Genomic DNA, 20,369 nt, shown 5'->3' on the forward strand with positions numbered 1-20,369 from the left:
GCAGAATTAAAAGCCCATACTTCATTCTATACCACAGTATCTCCATAATGCAAACTACAAGAATTTGTTGGGCATTATGGGATCACAGAATAACCTAAATTATATTAATAGTCATTTACTAGGTTTGGAAAAAATTGTTTCCTTCTTCCAAGACAATTTCACTCTTAAAACTAACTTTGCAATTTTTAGCAGTTCAGAATTCTGTGCACATTCTCATATTACTGCTCTTTTGAAAATTGTCTCAAGTGGTGGCATAGTTATCGTTATTTCAAAAGTGTTTCAGAAAAAAATTAAAAGTTGCAAAATATGATTGAAATTATTCAGGCCTAGTGGCACAGCCTATAACTCCTACTCCTTGGGATGCCAAAGGATGGATATTACAAATTCAAGGTCAGTCTGGTGTACAGAATGAGCTCAAGGTAGACTTGGAAATTTAGACCCTCTCTTAAAAAAATAAAACGAAGGCCTGGAGAAGTAGCTAGGTGCACAAGCATTTGTCTGGCACATACAAAGTGTCAGTTTCAAACTATAGTGCTGAAAATAAAATAGTGAATCAACTGGTATAAATAACAGTAACATTTTTTGAATCCATTTTTATGCCAGGACATAAGTTGGACTTCTCGAGTTGCCAGGAGAGCAGACACACCTGAGAACAAAGGTAAGACCAATTGTTCTGCTCCAAGCAACACACCTGGTAGCCTCAGAACACATAAAGGCAGAAGTCATCTGGGACAGGACACTTCTGGCTTCTGCCTTAGCCCAGAGCTGAACTGATACAACAGCTCTCTATACCCAAATCCCGTGGGGGAGATAGCTGGACTCTCAGAAGTGTGGACAATCCTGAGAGCTCACCACTTCTGCTCACATTCCTAGTACAAGAGGAACCTGCCTAATGCCTTCTGGATATGGGGACCTAGAAGCATTCAAGGGCAGGACCCTTCTGTTTCTGCCTGAACCCAGAACTAAACCAATACCACAGCTCTCTGTACCCAAATCCCATGGAGAAGAGAGCTGGACTCTCAGAACTGCAGACTTCTGGGAGCTTAGAGAACACAACCACTTCTGGCACATTGCTGACCCAAGATGAACCAGCCTAGGGCCCTCTGAATACTGGAAACTAGGAGCAGCCAAGGGTAGGACCCTGTGGTTTCTGCCTCCACTGAGAACCAAAAGCCAGTCACCTGGAGTTCTGACATACCTGGAAACAGAGGTTAGACAAATTCTTCTGCTCTAAACAACCTGACTGGAGGCTTCAGTACACACAAACACAGGAGCGTCTCTCTATTCCCAGATCAAGCTGAAAGAAAAAAGGTCTACAGGAGTGCTGACACACAAACTTACAGCAGGGTCAAGCCACTGTCAGAGAAATCAAGACAAGCTAACACCAGAGAAAATCTGATGGCAAGAGGCAAATTCACGAAACTGAGAAAGAGAAACCAATACTACTGGCAACATCATAGCCCAATTCTCCCACCAAAGAAAATACTGGATATCCAAACACATGGGAAAAGCAAGATTTGGATTAAAACTCATACCTCATGATGGTTATTGAGGAATTTAAGAAAGACATAAATAACTCCCTTAAAGAAATACAGGAAAACACAGTTAAACACGTATAAGCCCTTAAAGAGGAAACACAAAAATTCCTTAAAGAATTTCAGGAAAACACAACCAAACAGGTGAACAAAACCATCCAGGATTTAAATATGGAAATAGAAACAATAAAGAAAGCACACAGGGTGACAACCCTGGAGAACCTAGAAAACCTAGGGAAGAGATCAGGAGTCATAAATGCAAAGCATCACCAACAGAATACAAGAGATAAAAGAGAGAATCTCAAGGGCAGAAAATATCATAAAAGCATTAATACAATCATCAAAGATAATGTAAAATGCAAAAAGTTCCTAATTCAAAACATGCAGGAAATCCAGGACACAATGGGAAGATCAAACCTAAGGATAATAGATATAGAAGAGAACAAAGACTCCCAACTTAAATGGCCAGAAACATCAACAAAATTATAGAAGAAAGCTTCCCTAACCTAAAGAAAGAGATGCCCATGAATATACAAGAAGCCTACAGAAGTCCAAATAGATTGGACAAGAGGAGAAATTCCTCCAATCACACAATAGTCAAAACAACAAATGAACAAAACAAAGAAAGAATGTTAAAAGCAGTAAGGGACAAAGATCAAGTAACATATAAAGGCAGACCTATCAGAATTACACCAGACTTTTCACCAGAGACTATGAAAGCCAGAAGATCCTTGGCAGATGTCAGACAGACCCTAAGAAAACACAAATGCCAGCCCAGACTACTATATCCAGAAAAACTCTCAATTAACATGGATGGAGAAACAAAGATATTTCATGACAAAAAACAAATTTATACAATATCTTTCTACAAATCCAGCCCTACAAATGATAATACATGGAAAACTCCAACAAAAGGAGGGAAATGACAGCCCAGAAAAAGCAAGAAAGTAATCTCCTTGCAACAAACCAGTAGAAGAGAGACACACAAACATAATTTCATGTCTAAAAACAAAAATAACAAGAAACGACAATCACTATTCCTTAATATCTCTTAACGTCACTGGACACAATTTCCCAATAAAAGGACATAGACTAAAAAATTGTATATGTAAAGAGGACTCAGAACTTTGCTGCATACAGGAAATACACCTCAGTGACAAACACAAACACTACCTCAAAGAAAAAGGCTAGAAAACAAATTTGTATGCAAATGGTCCAAAGAAACATGCTGGAGTAGCCATTCTAATATCAAATATAATCGATTTGCAACCAAAAGGTATCAAAAAAGTTAAGGAAGGACAATTCATATTGATCAAATAAAATATCCACCAAGATAAACTCTCAATCCTGAATATCTATGCTCAAATGCAAGGGAACCTACATTTGTAAAAGGAACCTTACTAAAGTTCAAAGCACACATTGCACCTCACACAATAATAGTGGGAGATTTCAACACTTCACTCTCACCAATGGATAGATAATGGAAACTGATACTATACAGAGACACAGAGAAACTACCAGAAGTTATGAAACAAATGGATTTAGCAGATATTTATAGAACATTTCGTCTTAAAACAAAAGAATACATCTTCTTCTTAGCACCTCATGGTACCTTATCCAAAACTGACCATATAATCAGTTAGAAAACAGGCCTCAGCAGATACAAGAAGATTGAAATAATCCCATGCATCCCATCAGATCACCATGGACTAAGGCTAGTCTTCAATAACAACAAAAACAACAGAAAGCCCAAATATACAGGGAAACTAAACAATGCTCTACTCAATGAAAACTTCTTCAAGGAAGAAATAAAGAAAGAAATTAAAGACGTTTTAGAATTTAATAAAAATTAAGACACAATATACCCATACTTACGGGATGCAATGAAAGCAGTGTTAAGAGGAACCTTTATAGCTCTCAGTGCCTCAAAAAAGAAACTGGAGAGAGCATGCATAAGCAGCTTGACAGCACACCAAGAAGCTCTAGAACAAAAAGAAGCAAATACACCCAAGAGGAATAGAAAGGAAAAAAATAATCAAACTCAGGGCTGAAACCAACCAAGTAGAACCAAAAAGGACTATACAAATAATCAACAAAACTAGGAGCTGTTTCTTTGAGAAAATCAACAAAATAGATAAATCCTTAGCCAAACAAACAAGAGGGCAAAGAGAATGTATCCAATTAACGAAATCAGAAATGAAAACGGAAACATAATAGCAGAATCTGAGGAAATTCAAAAAGACATCAGAACCTACCACAAAAGCCTATATTCAACAAAACTGGGAAATATGGAGGAAATGTACAATGTTCTAGACAGATATGAGGTACCACAATCAAATCAAGATCAGATAAACCATTTAAAGAGACCCATAACTCCTAAAGAAATAGAAGCAGTTATTAAAGGTCTCCCAACCAAAAAAAGCCCAAGATCCAACAGGTTTAGTGCAGAATTCTATCAGACCTTCATAGAAGACTTCATACCAATATTGTCCAAGCTATTCCACAAAATAGAAACAGAAGGAGCACTACCAAGTTTCTTCTATGAAGCCACAATTACACTTATACCTAAGCCACACAAAGCTCCAAGAAGGAAGAGAACTTCAGACTAATTTCCCTTATGAATATCAATGCAAAAATACACAATAAAATTCTCACAAACCAAATCCAAAAAATACATGAAAACAATCATCCATCATGATCAAGTGGGCTTCATACTAAGGATGCAGGGATGGTTTAATATATGGAAATCCATCAATGTAACCACTATGTAAACAAACTCAAAGATTAAAAAAAAAACCACATGATCACCTCAGATGCTGAGAAAGCATTTGACAGAATTCAACACCCCTTCATTTTAATAGTCTTGGAAAGATCAGGAATTCAAGGCCCATATCTTAACATTGTAAAAAGCAATATACAGCAAACCAGTAGCCAACATCAAACTAAGTGGAGAGAAACTTGAAGCAATCCTACTCCTACTTAAATCAGGAAATAGACAAGGCTGCCCACTCTCTCCCTACTTATTCAATATAGTACTCGAAGTCTTAGCCAAAGAAATCAGACAATAAAATGAGGTCAAAGGGATATGAATTGGAAGGGAAGAAAATAAAATATCACTATTTACAGATGATATGATAGTGTACTTAAGTGACCCCAAAAGTTCCACTAGATTACTACTAAGCCTGATAAAAAAAGCCTCAGCAAAGTGGCTTGGTATAAAATTAACTCTGCACAAAAGATGAACAAGCTGAGAAAGAAATTAGGGAAATGACACCCTTCATAATAGTCACAAATAACATACAATACCTTGGTGTGACTTTAACCAAGCAAGTGAAAGATCTGTATGACAAGAATTTCAAATCTCTGGAGAAAGAAATTGAAGATCTTTGAAGATGGAAAGACCTCACATGCTCATGGATTGGCAGGATTAATATAGTAAACATGGCCATTTTCCCAAAAGCAATCTATAGATTCAATGCAATCCCCATCAAAATTCCAATTCAATTCTTCACAGAGTTAGAAAGAGCAATTTGCAAATTCATTTGGAATAACAAAATACCCAGGATAGGGAAAACTATCCTCTTCAATAAATGAACAATAAATGATTCTAGGGAATCTCCATCCCTGACCTCAAGCAGTATTACAGAGAAATAGTGATAAAAACTGTATGGTATTGGTACAGAGACAGGCAGTTACATCAATAAAACAGAATTGAAGACCCTGAAATGAAACCACACACCTATGGTCACTTGATCATTGACAAAGGAGCTAAAAATCATCAAGTGGAAAAAAATATCAACAAATGTTGCTGGTTCAGCTGGAGGTCAGCATGTAGAAGAATGCAAATATGATCCATTCTTATTGCCCCGTACAAAAAATAAGTCCAAGTGGATCGAGGACCTCCACATCAAACCAGGTACACTCAAACTAATAGAAGAAAAATTGGGGAAAAGCCATGAACACTTAGACACTGAGGAAATTTTCCTAAAGAAAACACCAATGGCTTTTGCTATAAGATCATGAATCAACAAATTGGACCTCATAAAACTGCAAAGCTCCTATTAAGGAAAGAACACTGTCATTAGGACAAAATGACAACCAACAGATTGGAAAAAGATCTTTACCAACCCCTCCATCCAATAGAGGACTAATACGCAAAATATACAAAGAACTCAAGAAGTTAGATTCCAGAGAGCCAAATAACCCTATTAAAAATGGGGTACAGAGCTAAACAAAGAATTCTCAACTGAGGAATATTGAATGGCTTGGAAGTACCTAATGAAATGTTCAATATCCTTAGTCATCTGGGAAATGCAAATCAAAACAACCCTGTGTTTCTACCTCATACCAGTCAGAATGGCTAAGATCAAAAACTCAGGTGACAACAAATGCTGGTGATGATGTCGAGAAAGAGAAGCACTCCTCCTTGTTGGTGGTCTTGCAAACTAGAATAAGTACTCTGGAAATCAGTCTGGAGTTTCCTCAGAAAATTGGACATTCTATTACCTGAGGATCCAGCTATAACTCTCCTGGGCATATACCCAAATGATGCTCCAACATACAACAAAGACACATGCTCCAATATGTTCATAGCAGCCTTATTTATAATAGCCAGAAGCTGGAAAGAACCCAGATGCCCTCCCACAGAGGAATGGATACAGAAAATATGGTACATCTACACAATGGAGTACTACTCAGCTATTAAGGGAGGGGAACACCCATAAAGGGGAGGGGTCAGGGATTAGGGGGATGTTGGCCCGTAAACCGGGAAAGGGAATAACACTCGAAATGTAAATAAGAAATACTCAAGTTAAAAAATAAAAAATAAATAAATAAATAAATAAATAAGAAGATACATATAAAAGACATGGCATGTACTCAATAAACAACAGCTATGACTCATGCATTAAAATTTGTGGATATATAAAAAAAACAAAAAACAATGACTTCATGAAATTCATAGTGAAATTGATGGAACTAGAAAATATTCTGAGTGAAATAACCCAAACCTAAAGAAACACACACACAACACACACACACACACACACACACACACACACACACACACACGATATGCATTCACTCATAAGTGGATATTAGCCCAAAAGCTCGAATTACCCAAGATACATTCCACAGACTAGATGAAGCTCAAGAAGAAGGACTACTAGAATGCAGATGCTTCCGTTCTTCTTAAAATGTGGAACAAAAATATTCATAGCAGTGTGTATGGATAGAAAATTTGAAGCAGAGACTGAAGGAATGGCCATTCAGAGGCTGCCCCACCTGTGGATCCAGCATATATATACCACAACTAGACATTATTGATGATGTCAAGAAGTACCTGTTTATTGAAGCTTGATATATCTGTCTTCTGAGAGGTTCAGCCAGAGCATGACAAATATAGAGGTGAATGCTAGCAGCAAATCATTGAACTGGGAATGGATTCCCAGTTAGAGGAGTTAGAGAAAGGATTGAAGTTGCTGAAGGGGCTTGCAATCCCATAACAAAAACAATACCAACCATCCAGAGCTCTCAAGGACTAACACACTACCCAAAGTGTACACATGGACAGACCCCTGGCTCCAGCTGCATATGTAGCAGAGGATGGCCTTGTTGAGCACCAATTGGAGGAGTAGCTCTTGTTCTTGCCAAGGCTGAACCCTCCAGTGTAGGGTAATGTCCTGGTGGGGAGGTATGTAGAAGGATTGGTTGGGGAGTGGGAACACCCTTATACAAGAAGGGGAGGGGGATTGGATATGGAGCTTATGGACCGGAAACTGGGAAAGGGAATAACATTTTAAATGTAAATAAAAAGTATCCAATAAAAAAAGAGAAAAAAATAAGTTGGACTTCCCATACAATTTACTGCATTGAAACTCTAAACTGTTGTTACATTGTAATTACTCCCATTTTGCTATCAAAAAATGAGGAAACAGTACAAGCACAATTACTGCCTTCAACTGAGCTATAGAAAAACAAATGCTTAGAAAAAATTACCTTCCTAGGAACTAAAGCCAGGTTCACATTAGAAAATTGCAGACAGACATTGGTTTACCCTTAAGAAGGACAACAATGTGAATTGAGTGCATGTGACTCAGAGTCATTCTCACTATTCAACTTTCAAAGCTAAGGCAGGGTCTGTGGGGAACAAGACCCATTTGCTTGTTAATTTACTAACCACATTTGCTTGAGATCCCCAAGGCTCTTCTTACAAATAGCAGGCGGCTTACTTCAGAGCCCTGTATTTATTTTCATTTTTATAGTTATTGACATCATTATTCTGTAGGCACAAATATTTTCTCCATTTCTAATTCATCTCTGCATAAATATTTACTTATAATCAAGCTCACCAGCATTTGTGCTTCTCCAAAGATCTCCTTATGACAATGGTCTCATCTGCTTAACTCTAGACACGAATTTGGTTTTGTTCTAGCACCTCCCAATGCCCTTTTCACAAACTGTAGTACCATTCATTATGCATTCGCTGAATAAATGAGTAAATGCAATAAATAAGTAATGAAAGCCTGAAGCCCCACGTCTGCTCTCCAAGTTGTCTCTGCCAATTACTTACTCTCTTTTACTTATCACAGAATTCCATATCTCTAAATCATAGAGCGAGCACTTCCAAACAGACCTTAAATTCTAACTTTTTACTCATTTTTTGACTATACTCCCCTCATTTTCTCAACTGCAGACATGCACACACACACACACACACACACACACACACACAGAAAGAGAGAGAGGGGGAGACAGAGAGAGAGAGAGAGAGAGAGAGAGAGAGAGAGAGAGAGAGAGAGAGAGAGAGAGAAAGAGAGAGTTGCTCCTACTCACGGTGTTGAGGGGCGTGCATGTGTGTGTGTGTGTGTGTGTGTGTGTGTGTGTGTGTGTTGTCTATGTAACTTACGGTATGGATTTAATACTATTAGTAGCATTGTTATTTTATGCTATTCAAACCTTAAAATAATGCAAAATACCCAAATTACAGAATGAATGAGTGCAATAAGACTGTATCACACAGCTGACTACTTCACAGACTAAACATTTTAATGTTTCTCTAAGTGCACAGTATATTCTTTGACTTCTTAGGGAATTTTAAGTTCCTTTAGTATTTTATTTTTTAGATTATAAGTGCAGCATCTACCCCTCTTTCAGGTCCTCAAATATATTTCCCTTTGATATCTCTCAAATTCATGGCCTCTTTATTATTAATTTTGACATTATGACACAATACAGATCTATTCTTTCTTTTCTTTTTTTCTTTCTTTAAAAGAGTATTCTCTCATATATTACGTCCATTCTAGAGTTTCCCCTCCTTCCTCTGCTCCACAACCTCCTCTCTCCCCCAGATTCAACTCCTTTTCTCTCCCTGGTACATTAACCTGTCTTATCTCTCAGGGACATCAACCAAACTGGCCATAAGACCAGGTGCATAACAAGGTTGGACAAGGTAATCCAGTACAAGGAAAAGGGTCCCAAAAGTAGACAAAAGAGTCAGGGACAGCACTGCTTCCACTCTTAGAATTCCCACAATATCACCAAGTTACTCAGCCATAACCTATATGCAGGGGACCTAGGTCAGACCCATACAGGCTCCCTGATCTCTGAGAGCACTCAAGAGTTTCAGTCAGTGGATTCTGTGTGCCATGAGTGGACCTAGTCATATGCCACATATTGAGTTATTTTTTCTTTGTCTTTCCATTCAGTTCTACAATTATTTTGTGTACATTTTAGAAGAAAGATCATGCTATGCTTCTCCCTCTTAATTTCTGTAGACTCTCTTAGATATTAGGCAGCTACAGAGAGACAGAAATAGAAAGAGTGACTCTGTCTGACCTTATGCAGGACAACAGTTTTTTTCATAGCAAAGAGGCATCTTTGTTACCTATGTTTGCATCTGGCCAAAATACCTACAGGGGAAGACAGGATAAGGTCACTTATAGGGTGGAAATTACTTCCTTGGTCCACCAGGGAAACTTGGAATTATAATCTTAGTGCATGAAATTATCAGACTCAGAACTGTTTTTATAAAAATTTTGTCAGTTAGTGAGGGTTACTATAAGTTGCTGTGATGAAACACTATGACCAAAGAAACAGAAGAAAAAAAGGTTTTATTTGACTGACAGTTCTATAAAACAGTTCATTATCAAAGGCAGTGATAACAAGAACTCAAGCTTGGCAGGAACCTAGAGGCAAGAGGTGATATAGAGGCCATGGAGGGGTGCTGCTTACTGACTTGTTCTTCATGGCTTGCTCAACCTGCTTTCTTATATAAGCCAGAACCACCAGGCCCGGGATGGCAGGCTTGGCCCCCCAAACAGTTTTTAATTACAAAAATACATTAAAGGCTTGCCTGCAGCTACATCTTATGGTGACAATATCCCTATAGAAACTTTCTCCATTCAGATGATTGAAAATTTTATTTCTGTATATGTGTTTGTGTTTATACATGTTCACATATGTGTATAGATGGTAGAGAAGCAGAGTTACAGCAATTTGGGGACAGCCTGATGTAAGTGCTGGAAAAACTCAACTTCTCTAAGAGAAGCAACACCGTTAATGGCTGATACATTTCTTTGCCTCTAGGAACTACTTAATTTCCTCTCAAACTGGAGTTGCATATGGCTCTCATCCTCCTTGTGGATATTGGGATCCAAACCCAGGTCTTCTGCAAAAGCAGCAAGTGGTCTTGGCTGGTGAGCTGCCTCTCTAAGTCCCAGAAGTATTTTTAATGACAGCCTTTTAGCTTTCATCCCACATCAACTTTGTCACCAATCAAGTGGTCACATGTCTGTAGCTTACTATGAAAGCTGTTTTGTGCTATTGGCTACTTTACCTCTGGTGCACTGTCTTAGTTATAGAATTATGCATCCTCCATTATTTCTGAACAATATTTCCTTAGATGTTCTTCCCCATACAATACCGTACTAATTAAGTCAGTGGTCAATTTTTTCAACAAGAGACTGCTGGAATATTTAGAAATTACATTGGAATTACAGACAGATTTGGAGAAGTCTAGATTTGTGTAATATTGAATCTTGCAGCCCATGAAAATAATAGGAGCTTTACTTTTAATGTCTTCTCAGGAAAATATGCATTTGTTATGTAGAAAAATACAAATGTTTAAATATTAATAGTGGTGTATATAGATTAACCCAAAGATAATCATTAAGTCTAGATTTCAGCATCTACTTTATTTAGTTCTAGTTGAAGAAAGTTGAACGACCAGTAAGGATATGAATGGTGTAATATACAACACATCAGGCAAGTTACTAATTTTCTCTCCTGTTCTAATCTTCACAGTATCAGTAATTTGGTCTTTGGAAGGGACTATTTCGGTATTGGCATTATATATGGTGTGGTTTTTTTGTTGTTGTTTTTGTTTTTTTCTATAAATCCTACCTTTGGATAAAAGAAGCATGTGCTTGATTTCAAATCAAAGGGATTTAAATGGAATAGAATGAAACTCGAGTCCTATTTTTCAGAAATCCAATTTACTTTTGAATTAGGTGTGAGGTTGGTGGGGTTTCAAGCTTCCAAGGAGGACTGATTTCTTTGATGCATCTTTTCTCCAAAAGACTATCTAGAAAGGAAAATTGTTTTGGAACATTAATGTTCTGGGCTTGGATTTCAAGTAGGAACTTTTATATTAATAAAAATAATGTAGGGGGCTGGAGAGATGGCTCAGTGGTTAAGAATGTCTGGTGCTCTTGCAAGGGACCTAACTACAGTTTCTTGCACCTAAACTAAGTAGGTCTCTTAGCTATGGCTTCAGGTTCAAAGGAGTCTCTTTTATCCTCAGGATGTACAAGCATAACACACACACACACACACACACACACACACACACACACACACTTACTATATATCTTAAAACAATTAATAAATGATATAGTTGTTATCACTATGTATCTATCTAACATATTTTTTCCATCTTTATCAACTTGGGTATTTATATACATTTTAATTGTTATTCCCTTTCCAGTTTCCAGGCAAACATCCCCCAACCCCCTCCCCCTCCCCTTCTATATGGGTGTTCCCCTCCCCATCCTCCCCCCCATTACTGCCCTCCCCCCAACAATCATGTTCACTGGGGGTGGTATGGTTGAGGATTGGTCTTTTGCTATGTATTCTAATGCTAAATACTGGCTCCCAAGATCTGGTGGTCCCCAGGGATGACAGAATCTGCACATACACAAAGTAATGCTATGTAACCTGGATCTTTAACTTAAAACTATTGGTTGTATAAAGATGCCCGAAGCCTATAGCTGGGCAGAGGAGAGGTAGGCAGGGTTTTCATTTCTGGGCTTGAGGTTTGAGGCAGGACTAGCAGGAGGAGAAGAAGGTGGAAAGAGAAGACACGATGGTATAAGAATCTTGAAAACATATTCCTGAGGGCTGGCCAATTGGAGTTAAAAGCAGCCCAGACAATATGTGGGCATGTCATATCATGAGGTTATTGGCAGGAAAGTAGTCATAATAATTTAGAGGTTAGATATTTGCCAATTCTAATCCTTTAAAGACTTATTAAAAATGTGCAGTTTTTGTGTCTTTTATCTGAGAACTGAAACAAAGGTGGGGTAGAACCCCCTAATTGAGATTAAAGAATTACAACAACAATGCTGGCCATAACTCACCTGTTTTATCCATGATGAAAATATTTCCCATATACAGGACCAATATTTCTTCTCCCTTTTCTTCCATCCACTAAACAGGCATAGACATCTATGTGTCAAAGTGGAAACATGGCATGAGAATTGTAGTATATCTCAAAGAGTATCTGCAGAATAATGGTTACAAAAATAAATAAGAACATTCATTATCAAAGTTTTTTTCTGTGCAATTAATGATTTAGGGAAAACTATTGGCAAAAAGTCTGTCTTGCCTTGTTACAACCACAGAGCAAAGAAATGAAGTGCAGAGAAATAATTCAGGTTCTGAGACTCTCAGTAATTAGAGTGGGGTTCAATAAGAAGAGACTAGCACTGTGAAAGACTAAACTGGGTCTATTCTCTTCAGCAGCTGTGTCTTTTGACACATTACCATATATCACAGGATCTAACAAAAATGTGCTTATTTGTATATTTGTCTATATACTTCAACACCACTTCACTTTGTATCCCTGGCTTGGCTGAAACTCTATTTTTCTGCTTCCACATCCCAAGCCCTGAGAATCAGATTTGTAAATGATATCACATTTGTATAAACATGTACCATATTTATGCATTTATCATTTGATTAAAAGAGGGGTTCATGTTCATTTAAAAATTATCAACCAAACTACTCCAAAATATGCATATCTATAAATGAGTGTGTTAATATGTATTCTTTGCTGGTGAACTCATTCCAGGAGTGAAATTGCTTTGTACATGAAAAAGAAACTTTGAAAGAACTTTCAGATTCTTTTCAATGTAGCTCTACCATTAGCATCTACTGCACTATCCTGTCAGGTTCTAAACTACGTCATCATCTTGACAACACTTGTTATTGCTACTTTCATTTTCCCCATTGTATGTGAGCATAATATAGTCTATTGCTTTGCACTTTAAATGTTACTAGTGATTAATAATTATGAGAGTATACACATTTGTATGTATTGCTTTTTTAATTCAACTGTTTATTATATGTTGAAATTGCTTTCTGCTTTAGCATTGAGATTTAAGTCATTTTATACTCCAGACTGCTAATTTTATCATCATGTTTTATGACTCTTCTCCTCTATTCACTGATTTATCTTCCCCTTTACAAAATTATCTGGTAGAGTAATAGTTCTCAATTTTGTTAAAGTCTAATTTAGTAATTGTATCTTTTATATCAGTTTTAATGTCTAATCTATGGCATATGTTGTCTTACTGTCATTTTATATATTTTAAAAACATATTTTGTGGTCTATTATAAGTTTCTAGTCTTCTATCACGTAGGGTTAGAATCAAGATTTGCTTTATTTTGCATTTAGATTGAGAAACCAGAAACAGGACAATGAAAAGGGAAAGGAACACTTAGGAATATGAGAAGACTCTGGGAGAGGAAAATTATACAAGGGCTGATAAGGAATGCAGAGGGCAATAACATTAAAAAGATCTGTGAAAATGTCATAAGTAAAACTGTTACACTGCAGCTTAATTAAAAAAAGTTAAGAGAAGAAAAGTAGGTAATGCAATAGTTTTAATGTCATTATTTTAAGAGGGATTTTGGAATGTCCTTGTCATTTTTGTAAAGAAATCAATGGACTCCACAATTATGTGCCTATTTCTGGACTCACTATTTTAGGTTCTATTGATCAGTGTGTCTGTTTATACTCTTATTTATTGAGTGCTCTAGCTTGTTAGTAAATACTGAAACCAGGTAGTTAAGCCTTCCAGTACTGTCACTTTTTCTCACATGTGTGTATGTGTCTGCCAGCTAGTGCTGTCCTTCATTGTTTTAATGAGGTCTTTTGATTTCTATAGACAGTTCCCTAAAATGCCCTTCATGGACTTTTACTGTTTTAATTCTGAATCTTCGTATCATTTTGAAGGGAAATGACAGCATAATGTGAATATTGTTAGGATTTCTAATCTTTAAGCACAGTTCAATTCTACATTAGTTTAGATGTTTGTAAGTTATGCTTGGCAATATGTAGGTATGGGGGAAAGGTCTCAAATACATTTTGTGAAATCTATTCCTAACCATTTTTATTTTGAAGCTTTGATAAATAATAGTCCTATAATATTTGATATTTGAATCAGCCTTTGATAGTATATAGAAACACCATGGACTTTTTATATTGACTGTCTTAGTGATTTGCTGCGATAAACAGACACCATGACTGTACCATCCTGCAGGACAGTCAACAAGGGTCCAGAGGTTACCTGGAAGCAAATGGGAGACAAGAGATGCAAAGAAAGAGGCCAAGACAAGAATCTGATCAAGGCAACAATTTTATTTTTTCCCAAGACTGAATTTATACCATAGCAGGGGTAACAGAGGGAGAGGGGACATGGGAAACATTTACACAGGCCAAGGACACAGTGCTCTTGTGGTCAGACAATCAGCTGAGTCAACAAGATGTCAGAGAGGTCACAAGCTTGTCATGTCATTAGGCATCCTGACCACAACAAGTTCGTCATATCACTAGTCATCCTGACCACCAGATGTATTTTTCAGAAAGGTCACAAGTTTGTCCTATCACTAGTCATCCTGACCACCAGATTTGTATTAGTCATCTGCAGCTGGCTAGGCATTTTCCATGAACCCAGTCATACTTAACTCTAACTATAATATTTACATCAATATTGGAGGGTTTTAAGGGCATCTCTCCCAACACATGACCAAGGCAACTTTTGTAAGGGTAACATTTAATTGAAGCTGGCTTACAGGTTCAAAGGTTCTGTTCATTATTATCAAGGCAGGAGCCTGGTATGGAGCAGGAGGAGCTAAGACAGGAGAAGACTGGCTTCCAGACAAGGTTCTTAAAGCCTACCCACACAGTGACACACTTCTCCGACAAGGCCACACCTACTCCTATAAGGCCATACCTCTAAATAGTGTCATTCCCTGAGCCAAGCATATTCAAACCACCACATTGACTATATACTTTTGGACCTTGAGAGGTTTTGGGTTTTTTTGTTTTGTTTTGTTTTGTTTTGTTTTTGTTTTTGTTTTGTTTTTGGTTATTGTTGTTACTTCTTTTAGCTTTCTTATAACTCTAATAGGATATTCTCTAGTAGCAAATTTATTTTTCATATGGTTAGATAAAGTTAGATTCACTTCTTCTGGACTATTACAGAGAAAGCAGATAGTTTGTCTTTTCTAGTTAGGTTTCAAAGGATTTCAGGCAAGTTTGTATATTAGACATACAGACTGCTAATAAATAAAAGACCTGTTTTGTTTTTATCCTTAAAGACAGCAATCAGTTTAAAGCTCAATTGACCCTTCTACCCCATTCCTTAGAATGCACATAACCACCCAATGATATACAACTCTCTCATTACTTAATGAGACTGCTAGGCAAAGCACTGCTGTTCAGCAATTATACATATGTGAAAACACACACACCCACACACACACACACACACACACACACACACACACACACACACATGTATACATGAACTACATGTTAAGTTTCTCTATTTCTGTCAGGCTCATGGCATTCCAATAGAACAACTGTACTACATTTTCTATGTAATCATTCTCTCATGTCTACTAGCCTGTACCCTACCCTGAGAACTAGATGACGTCATATTTTCCTGAGCGTTCTATCGTTTTGTGTTTCATGACATCATCTGGTCAGTGAGACATTGGTTGTTTTTAGCATCACCAATCTCAATTTTTCTGTTTTTCTTTCTGGAGATTCTAAGCAGACTTCCTACTGACTCTGTAATCACTTGCAAAACTTCAGCAAAGGACTACACCCAGATTTGCTTGGTGTTTGTTGATGGGGGATGGTTATACTCTCAGTACTAGAGTGAAATCCTGGTCCGCATTTGTCATTCCTTGTGTCAGTTGGTGTGTTGCTTAGAAAGAAACATCTGAGCAACTTAACCTTGCTGTTTGGATCAGCCTAGATGATTTGTCTAGAGGTACCAGTACATAGTCATATACTCCAAGATCCTGGAAATTTACCAGTTGCAACCTGATAAGTAATATTTATATGATGTAAAATTGAGAGCTCACAGTCCCCAAGATTAGTGCAATATTAGAGTAGGAAAATGGCCCATAATATTCTATGATGCTATTGTTAAGGGTGTCTCCTGGTCCAAAATGACCAGGCTGGAATGGAAGTATTATAGACTTGGAGCATGTCTTTCTCTGACATGTAGTAATTGGAAGAATCTTGCTTTGTAGGCAGGCTTCAAGATATGGACCAGAACCTTGTGTTCAGTTTCACCAGCAACTAAGTTCTATGAAAATTCTTGCATGAATACCTTGACTTATGTGGTTTTATACATTGATATATGGCCTGAATTTGGGGTTGATTGGTGAAAACATTCTATTAGCCATGTAGGCTAATATAAAGTTCGGTTCTAACTTGGTCTCAAAGCCATAAGGCCTAGTAAAATCTTAGGTGGTGTTCTGGGACCCACACAATAGTTGGCAGTAACTCAGACCTGTGAATAAAAGTTCAGGGCAAGTATGTTCCCCACCCAAATTGGCCCTTGTGTACCAGTGGTCTTAGGATATGGGGTAGCTGAGTTGGTTGGCACTGAGTACTACAAGGATGAATGGACTAGAGAGACTAGTTTGGAGGATAGTTCATTTATTGAAAGGGTGGTGCTAGCTTACATAGCCGAAATCAGAGCAAAGGTAGAAAACAGGACAAGGGGGAAGTGTTGAAGTAGGGGCAGGAGCCTTCCAAGATCATCAGTTAGTTTAGCAGACTGTTTCTAGTCACATGATTTTTGAGAAGTCAAAAAAGGGAAAAGCCTGACAGGCTTTATCATGACATGGCCTTTGTCTCTATGGAGTTGAGTAGGCCCAAGCTTAATTTGCATAGGGAACTGCCTCACTCCGGATGTGCTCTCTGAGAGATTTATGTACTCAGGATATAGGCAATGCTTTATTGTCCCTTATCTGCCTTGGGAACCCATTGTCAAGAAGCTGACATTTTGACAAGAACTTAGCATAACTATAATCTGATACACTATCCAGCAGCTAATGGAAAAAGATGCAGAGAACCAGAGTCAAACATTGGCTAAGCTTGGGGAAGGTTGTGGAAAAAAAAGGGGGTGTGTCTTAGTGTTTTGTTGCAGTGAAGAGACATAATGACCCAGGCAACTCATAAAGAAAAACATTTAATTGGACCTATCTTATAGTTTCAGAGGTTCAGTCCACTATCATCATACTGGGACTCGTGGTAGTATGCAAGCAGACGTGATGCTGGAGGAGCTGAATGTTCTATATCTTGATTTGAAGGCAGGAGAAGAGGACTCTTCTACGGGCAGCCAGGAGGAGACTACAATCCAAACTCTACAGAGCCCGAGCATAGGAGACCTCAAAGCCAACCTACACAATGAGGTACCTCCTCCATTAAGGTCATACCTCCTATTAGTGCCACGCCCTATGGCCAAGCACTGAAACACATGAGACTGTGGATCCCAAAATCTATACAAATCTCCACATGGAGGAAGGATTGAAGGATCCAAAGAGTTCAAGAACACCACAAGAAATTCTACAGGATCAACTAACCTGGGCTCATAGTAACTCACAAATATTGAACTACCAAGCAGAGAGTGTACATGGGATGGACCTAGGCCCTGTACATGTATGTAACAGCCGGAGCCAGGGCTATATCTGACTCTGTTGCCAGTCTATGGGTCCTTTTCCACCAATTTGGTTGAGCTATCTAGCCCAAGTAGGAGACAATGTGCCTAGTTCTCCTGCAGTTTAGTGGGCCAAGGAGTATTGGTTTTCATGGGAGACATCCTCTTTTATGAGAGAAAGGGTGTAGGAATGGTGGGATGGGATATGAACGGGAATGACTAGGAGGAGAGAAGAAAGGGGAAGCTGTGATGCTGATCTAAAGTAAATAAATTAATTAGTGGGAGAATTATTTGCTACTGGGGAACAATTAAGAAGTTTCACTTTCCACTGAAACTTCTGCAAGGCAAGGTACCTTGAATTTTTGAGGATTACAGAGAGTTCAGATTGTTACAAGGTCAGATCCAAATTATCTTGGACCATTTATAGTTCTCTTAACAGCCATTTACATGCCCATTTGTATGTAAGCTAGCATCTCTGTGACCCTTATGCAAATCTTTGGGATATACAAACAGACATACAGAAGCTCCACCAACCAAACACACACATTCACACACACACACACACACACACACACACACACACACACACATTGCAGAATATAACATCAGATAGCACCTGAGATCTACCATCTGGGATTTCTAGGTTTGCTTTAAGGTATCTAAAATGTCTCCTAATGTAGCTTGACTTTTGACTATTTTTGTTTTGGCACTATATTTTCATCAAACTGTTAATCACACTTAACTCAGAATTTGGGTTAACTTAAATCAGTGTTCTAGGGCTTTGACTAGTCATAATTCTCTGTGGCATGAACTGTCTGTTTTTCTCTTTATGCTGTATGATCATGTCAACAGACGAAAACATTAGTCTGTCCCAGTAGGGTGCAAGAGTTAGCCTGGTGCTGGTGGAGTTTTAGAACATGGTCCAAACAGTAAAAGTTGTGGGACAGGTATTATTAACAGGTCCTTGAACATTAATGCTGAAGCTAAGCTCAGCCATACCTAAGTCTGTTAGTCACTAGGGACTAAAGTCTCAGAGGATAGCTGTGCCTCAGGAACATTACAGACAAGACTCATTCCTGAGGATACCTGAAAGCACAGGCACACTGATCTGCAGCCTCACGCTTGGTATCTGGTGTTACAGAGATGTTCTTGCTTCATTCGTTGAGAGGTAAGGCAAGGCCTTGTTAGAGATGGGAAAGTGAACCTTCTTTCTCTCCGTAACTTAATTGAAAAAAAAAAAACATTTGTGCAAAAAGACTACATGCCAATTTTTTAGCAAGCATAATTATATACATATATATATGTATATATATATATGTATCATATAAATTTCAGAGGCACATTCTATTATAAATACATAATTATAAGGTATTTTCATTCATGCCTATAACCAGCTAAGTATGAAAAGAGAGTTGAAATTCTGTAATCTGAGAGATTGTATTTGTTATTTAGTAACAGTTATATTTAGTGGGAAATTGTCATGCACCAAGCCCTGTTCTATTTTTCTCTTTGGCTTTTTATAATAGGTACATAAAGAACTGAAGGCTAAAGGAACAAAGATGAGATAACCAAGCCAGACACATCGAGCCAGACACATCGAGCCAGACACATCGGAGCATGCCTGAATCTGAGCTTTCAGGAGTCTGAGGCAGAAAGGGTGCTTTAAGTTGGAAGAAGCTCAGGCTACTTACCAAAACAATCAAGTCTGAAAATTGTACTTACAAATATTTTTGCAGCACTCAGGAGTCTTAAGAAAGATGGATTGGTAGGATTTCAAAGTCATCCTGGGTTAAAATGTGAGTTTCAGGTGAGGTCAGGCTACAGAGTGAGACATATCAAACAAACAAACAAACAAAAAATACTGCATAAAGGTCTGCAGTTGTTACCACAGTCCAGGATTGGCATGTCATAACAAAGTACATGAAAGCAGTTTTCTGTAATATTCGAGCTTTCCCACAGAGGAGGGATAATCAATTTATGGAAACAATTGCTTCTGACAAATAAGGAGTGCCACAACTTCTTTGGACTAACTTACAGAGCCAGTGATCAACCAGAACACTCTGTCACAAGCATTGATTAAGAATGCATAACTCTCAAGCTTCTATAAGGTAAAGGAACACTGTCATTAGGACAAAACGGAAACCATCAGATAGGAAAAAATCTTTACTAATCCTACATCCAATAGAGGGTTAATACTCAATATATAAAAAGAACTCAAGAAGTTAGACCCCTCAGAGCCAAATAACCCTATTAAAAATGGGGTACAGAACTAAACAAAGAATTATCAGCTAGGAATATCAAATGGCTGAGAAGCACCTAAGAAATGTTCAACATCCTTAGTCATCAGAGAAATGTAAATCAAAACAACCCTGAGATTCTACTTCAGACCAGTCAGAATGGCTAAGACCAAAAACTCAGGTGATAACAGATGCTGGTGATGATGTGAAGAAAGAGAAACACTCATCCATTGTTGGTGGGATTGCAAGCTGGTACAACCACTCTGGAAATCAGTCTGGAAGTTCCTCAGAAAATTGGACATTGAACTACCTGAGTAAGCAGCTATACCTCTCTTGGGCATATACCCAAATGA

This window comes from Rattus rattus, chromosome 6 (assembly GCF_011064425.1).
Source record: "Rattus rattus isolate New Zealand chromosome 6, Rrattus_CSIRO_v1, whole genome shotgun sequence".
Lineage (NCBI taxonomy): Eukaryota > Metazoa > Chordata > Mammalia > Rodentia > Muridae > Rattus > Rattus rattus.